The following is a 6,691-nucleotide window of genomic DNA, read 5'->3' on the forward strand; positions in this document are numbered from 1 at the left end:
GGGGTGACCACCAGGATCTGGGGGAACGTTTGTTCACCAGAGTGCCCCAAGGGATGACAAGTTCAAATGGTCACAAACTCGTGCAAGACCGTTTCAGGCTGGACATAAGGAAGAATGTCTTTACTGTCCGAGCCCCCAAGGTCTGGAAGTCTGCCAGCGGAGGTGGTTCAAGCACCTACATTGAACACCTTCAAGAGTAAATTGGATGCTTATCTTGCTGGGATCCTATGAGCCCAGCTGACTTCCTGCCCTTTGGGTAGGGGGCTGGACTCAATGATCTCCCGAGGTCCCTTCCAGCCCTGATGTCTATGAAAACTATGAAAACCTAACTTATTTGAGTCAAACCAGTTTATGCAATGTCTGCCCCAGACCCCTTTCTGGTTTAAGTTAAATCAAAGTCCCCCAGCATCCCGGCATGCTCTCTGGGCTGGGCGGGGCTCTCTGCTCCAGGGAGCTGGGCTGGCCCATCCCCTCTGCTCCATCACTGGAGTTCCGGCAGAGACTTACAGGTACAGCAGTGTCTGCCTGGCTTCCTCTTGCTCACCCACCTCCTCACGATTCACTGCCTTAGCAGGGATCTCTCCCTCCTCTCTCCCACAGCATGGACCATAGCCAACTTATGGTATTCTAGCTAATGCTGAAAGGTGTCTGTATAAGGCAGACAAGACAAAGGCAGACAGCACAATGCTGGCTTAGGGCTTTTTGGAGCTAATGAACAGGTAGCTGGTAATGTCCCTCCTGGAAATGTTCTGTTCCTTGGAAAAAGTTGTTTAAGATGAGCTTGAACTAATGAGCGAGGCTTTGTTTTCTGATGGGGTGCTAAATGCTCTGTTATCAAGGAGGGGGGTATAACTACTCCCTAATCAGAGCATCCTGCCAGGGCCTAGCCATACCCCCCCTTCGATCAGCATTATGGAAGGGAAAAGAGGGGCCTCAAGCAGAGGCAATGCATAGTGGGTGCATGCAGGTACACATGTACCCCCGAGCGTGGCAGTGCACCCCTACAAAAAGGCACCGCCTACACTCTCAGCGGTGCCTGCGGGCAGTCACCACTCGCCACTCCCCCCCGCCAACAGTGCCAGTGGCTGGGGACACGCATCATTCATGTGCTCACGTGCCCCCTGCAGCTTCTAGCCTGAGCCACTGTAGGCATGTGCCTGAAGTTCCTCAGTTTAGAGAGAATGTTCTGTCCAGTACAAACCGATTTGTTTTAGCCATAAGTGGAAGGGGATTGAGAGAGTGGTCAGGAGTAAAAAGGTAAGAAAGGTTTTATTTACTTAACAAACATACAACTACATGTTGTATAAAAAGATAACAATGACAGGCAATAATAATTCACACTGGTAACTTATTGGCAGTCTCTTTTGATGCCTGATATATGACAAGTTCTTTTTATAAAGCTTAGTGAAGTCAGGTGTCCCCAATCTGCACTGTTTGAGGGGTACTGGGAAGGATTCTTGTACTTAGTTTTTGGGCTTTTTGAGATCTATTGGCCTACTGAATCTAGGTCAGTAGCTATTTTTTTTATAATGCTGCATCTTTTTTTGCTAATTTTTGGATGTGCTAGTTAATTTATAATTTTTGAGCTATGCTGTTGACTTACAGCTACTTACATTTTTATATTATGAACTTTTTTATGACTGATTAATAGCAGTACAAGCTTTTGCATTTTTTTATAAGGTTAATTTTAACTGCGTTACTACATACAAGACTTTACTACTTTTAAGACTTTATTAATTTTATAAGGCCTTACTACATACAAGGCTTTACTAATCTTACAAGGCCTTACTAGATAAAAGGCCTTACTAATTTTTTACTTTAATTAAACTTTTAGTGGCAACATGCAGCTTCATACATAAACAAACAACAAAAAACACCTGGTCTAATCCTCACAGAGCGTTCAGCAAGCACCTTTATTACACAGACATAATTTTTAGCTGTCACACTCTACCCTTTGCTTGCTGAAGCACTGTGATAGGTACAGTTGAGATGCTAAAGCTACATGCGCTACATTAGGGAATGGGGCGGGATTTTTAAATGTAACTTGCATGGACAGATTTATGACAACAATGGTTAAAACACTATTTAGATGTTGCCACTGGGCAATACAGGCACTATGACACTTAAGATGGTCAGCCATGTAGTTGAGGTGATACCTGGTGACATGTGAACAGTGCAAATCACATCATACCATTTACATGGCACAGGCACGTTAACAGCCAAACTGATGATCCGCCCACCCTCCCAAGCAAGGAGGGCTGAGTTCCTTGCTGAGCTTTGCCTTAAGGCTTTGCAGCTTATCTTTTATCTTATTTTAGTCTTTTAACTGTGGCATGTCTATATTTGATACCCATGAGGTGGGTATCGTAAAGTTGAGAGTTATGGTCTCAGAAGAAATTTCTGGCCATTTTAGGGCAATAGTATGGTTACTTAATTGCAGCAGAGCAACGGCTCCCCTTTTAGTTTTTAAGCAACACAAATTGCACAAAGCCCAGGTGATACCATTTTTATACAGTAAGCGACCTGGTCATTCCCAACAAACACGTTGCCCTATTGTTACATATGACACATTAGGTAACTCGTGTACACAGGTCACGTTGGGTGGGCTGAGAGGCTATCTTTTCTATAGGGTCTTTAATCTAATTAAGGTGTTACTGATTTGAACTAAGGGGGATTGTACTACTTACTGAGGTAACTATTTCTCATATGGGGCAATGCAAGTTTTAGTTTCAAAGGCATCTTTTTCTTAGCCCTGTGCTAAGCAAATAAGCAGTGGTCTAGTTTTTATCTTTTATCCCCTGCACTAGGAATGAACACTTTCCTTTATCACAGACTTCCCAAGTGGTAATCTAGATACTTTGATGGGGTATCTTTTTTTAAATGTTGCAGGCATTCTATGATGCTCTAAGCTAGGGGGGCATTCCTTATTTTAATGTTGTTTATTACTTGGGGAAAATGCATGTTTAGTGATAACTGAACTTGCGCACAAGCAGTATTCTAGGTTTGATTTTTGTCTTCTCTTAAAGCATTGGCCTGGGCAAGATGGGCTGTCTTTCATCTTACATTAGTTAGCAATTCATTAGTGTGCTTCACAGTTCTGCCTGGCTTGAGCATACTTCCCCTAGTGAGCAGCCCTACTGCCTGTCAGAGATTGACTACTCCTTAAGTATTTTTCTAGGATTTATCTAAGTTCTATACATTTATAGCCGAGTTAAGTCCGTCTTAAAGACAACCTGGAGCACCTCTTTGTTTCCAGGACCTAAATGTATTTGTGGAATGGAAAATGGTTGGCTATTTTCACCTAAGTAACCCTTCAGCTACACGGGCTCCTGCTGAACAGTTTGGAAAGATAGCTCGGACATACCATTATTCTGGCCTGAACAATACCTGAGCAGTGAACAATGAAGCATTTAGGAGGGTTGGATTTTAACTTGTGACCGCCACCAGGATGTAGAGTTATACATGGGTGGTGTCAGGGCCTCCCGAGGGGGAATGGCCAGAGACAATAGTGAACACCACATTCTCTCACAGATCATGTTTATTCTTCCTTCCTTGGGAGCCCATAACTATGCTTCACCTCCTAGAGAGCAAAAGAGTTTTTGCTGTTGCTCATGGGGACAATGTTGTATTGGGTTGGTGAAACGGCACAGCCCTGGCAGAATTATAGTACTAATTTTCATTAGGAATCTTACTGGTATAAAAGGTTGAGGATAAGTGGTGGAGACTTGCAGATACAGCCTCTTTTTAGTTGTATTAAAGTGGATACCATTCTACTATGCCTCTGTGTAGGTATGATTTACAAACCATGTAATAACTTTGTTTCAACCTTTAGCGCACCATCCCACCTGGTGGGCTTCACACTATTGCTGGAGAGTGTTGTCAGCCATAGGGATGGGAGGGGATAGATTTTCCAATAAACGCAGTGGTTTGAGAGACTGAACAGATGCTGAAGGCACTATTGGAGGCACAGACTCAGGGGCATTGAGCTCAATGGGGTTTCCCTCAGGAAGTATGTAACAACATACCCATAAATAGGCAGAGCTACAACAATTACCTCCCCTCCCACAGTTAGTCATTTTAATCTTCAGTTAGGGAATGTACCCAAGATAATAACTGGTGCCACCTTGCCAGTTAACTATTTTGTTTCTTCTATTTAGAGACCAAGATTTTACTTGCTCCACAGTGATGGGTTTCTTCTAATATTGATACTGCAGCTGGACCATGTGAAGGTCATCTGAGCACGTTTCCAGGGAATGCTCTTTAGGGTCAGGCTACTCTTTTAGAACTTCAGGAGCAAGTTCATTAATATCTGGGTAATAAGAAGGATAGCAGACATTCCCTACTCAGGAAACGCAATAAGGCATTAGTAAGAAGAATACAGTTATAACAGTCTACCACTTAATGGTGCTAGCTGATTCAGACAGGTGAAAGAGCAGGCCTTGTTTTCAATAGCAGGCTCAATTAGGAACAGATATGGCTGCATTTGTGGACAGATCCAAACTGTAGGAACAAGACAACAAGGAGCTTGGCTCCTGTTAGATTAATCTGACTTAAATACCCACCATGTATTATGCATACCTTTTACTAATAGTGTCCCCTCTCATTTATCTCCATGAGGATGCTTCACTACCACCCAATCTCCTGCCTGGAGCTTTCCCGGGTCACCACCCCTAGGTCGCTCTACTGCCAGCTCACGGGAACCACCTAATTGAAAGGCCTGTTGGATAGGGCTACCTCCTGGATGGGGTCTGTTATAGGCCCAACTGATAGCTCAATCTAGGTGCAAATCCCAGTCTTTAAGAGCTGGGCCAGCGGCCAACTGCAAATTGCATCTGATGTTGCCATTGGCTTGCTCTACCAGTCCATTCGATTTTGGATGGTATAGGATGTGATATGTCCATAACATGCTATGTTTTGTGGTCTAGTCATACACAAGATGATTGCGGAAGTGAAGGCCATTATCGCTCTGTAGTTCTATGGGTGGTGGATATATGGCTGTCGCCGCCGGGACTCGACTAGTTGTTCTCGTGCCGCTCTTCTCCGGGTGATTGAAGTCCCACCCCTCTGGTGTTTGCGCCTTTGTGCAAGCTGATGGTTTCCGCATGACTCCTTGACCCCATTCCCACCTGCCACAACTTGATGGTTTCAGTGTCTGGGGTCATTCATCGTGTGCGCTCGTCCGCCCTGGGGTTCCTCCCGGCGGTCAGTCTTGGGGCTCCACCACCCCTACACCCCAGCCTCACGCTTCCTGTACTGTGATGCCGAGCTGTTCGTTGTTCTGTCCTCTGGCCTCTTGACCAGATCCTATGCGGGCTCTTTCCTCCCGTTGACTAGGCCTACGGTGAGGATTTTATGCCCTCCGGTATCCCCTGGGGTTCGGGGAGAAGGCAAATCCAAAAGAAAACCAAAAAAAACTCCAACACAAAACTTGGGCGTACTGCCCCTTTAACTGCCTCCCGCACCTCACTGGAGCACTGACTGCCTTAAGCCTAGGCACTCAGTCCCTGCCTATTCCCAGGCACCTCTCAGTCCCGCGACGGAGTTTCCCTCGGTGGCACCTCTCTCCGGGATTCCCCACAGTCTCTCACTCCTGAGACTGACCTCTTCTGGGATATCCCCCACAGTTCCTGAGGGATGATTCAGGCGCTTCCTGGCAGCCGCACCAGCCACGCTGTCCGAGCGTCTTTCTTCCTTCTTCTCACACCTGTCCTTGGTGTTTCTCTCCTCTTTTCCCAATGTTCCTGCCTGTCTTAGTTGCATGGACATTGGGTGCAGCCTCCTCACCCCCTCTGCTGGCCCCGCAGCGTGTGCCACCATTTTTATTTGAGCTGGCCGGCACTCTGCGCTTACGTCATCGGCCCGGCTGCAGCTGGATAAACAAGTGGCTAACGAGCCATGCAGGCTTTGCCTCTTGCTCTCCATTTGTAGGCTTAGGAGTTGCCGGTGAGTATCTTTGTGTCCCGGAACAATGGCTAACAAAGTTTCTAGTGCTGCACAAGTGTCCTGGGTAGAAGCTCTCACTGAGGCATGGGTGAACATTATTCCCATGATAACTTTTTTGGCTACAAACACATACTGTCGCTTCCAGGAAGTTCAAGGGAGGGGGCCTATGAAATCGCATTGCCATACTTGCCATGTTACCTTTTCCCCATGTAATGACAAGAGGACAGTCAGGAAAAGTTTTAGTCGCATCTTTTCTTTTCAGCAGGTGATACAAGCATTAACTATTTCTTGTGCCTTTTTCTTAGTTACATGAATGACCCAAGACGTGGCTAAGCAAGCAGTTCTATCACGCCTGGGGTGCCTGTGTTGTCTATGTAGACATTCTGTGGCTCATTCTCTAGGTGTGCAGTGGGAAGAGGAGTCGGGCACTGATGGACTAGCTGTTTCATTTTCTTCTTCAACATACAAGGTTTCAACGCCTTCTTTCTTGGTCAGCTGATCAGCTCGCCTATTCTACTTTGCTTCTGGGCCTTCCTTCACCTTATTACCACGTGCTGCACTTACATGTCAGATGTGTAGAGGGAGCTCATCTTGGGCTAACTTCCACAAGGTCTTCCATTGCTCATGACTTGAAATGTCCTGTCCTTGTTTTTTAAAGTTTTTTTTGTTCCATAGAGGTAGTCATTTATGCATCCCTTCACTACTATTCAAGAGATGCTATAAATGTCAATGAACTTTACAGGACGTG

The sequence above is a fragment of the Crocodylus porosus genome, unplaced genomic scaffold, assembly GCF_001723895.1.
Source record: "Crocodylus porosus isolate Cpor-Errol unplaced genomic scaffold, CroPor_comp1, whole genome shotgun sequence".
Lineage (NCBI taxonomy): Eukaryota > Metazoa > Chordata > Crocodylia > Crocodylidae > Crocodylus > Crocodylus porosus.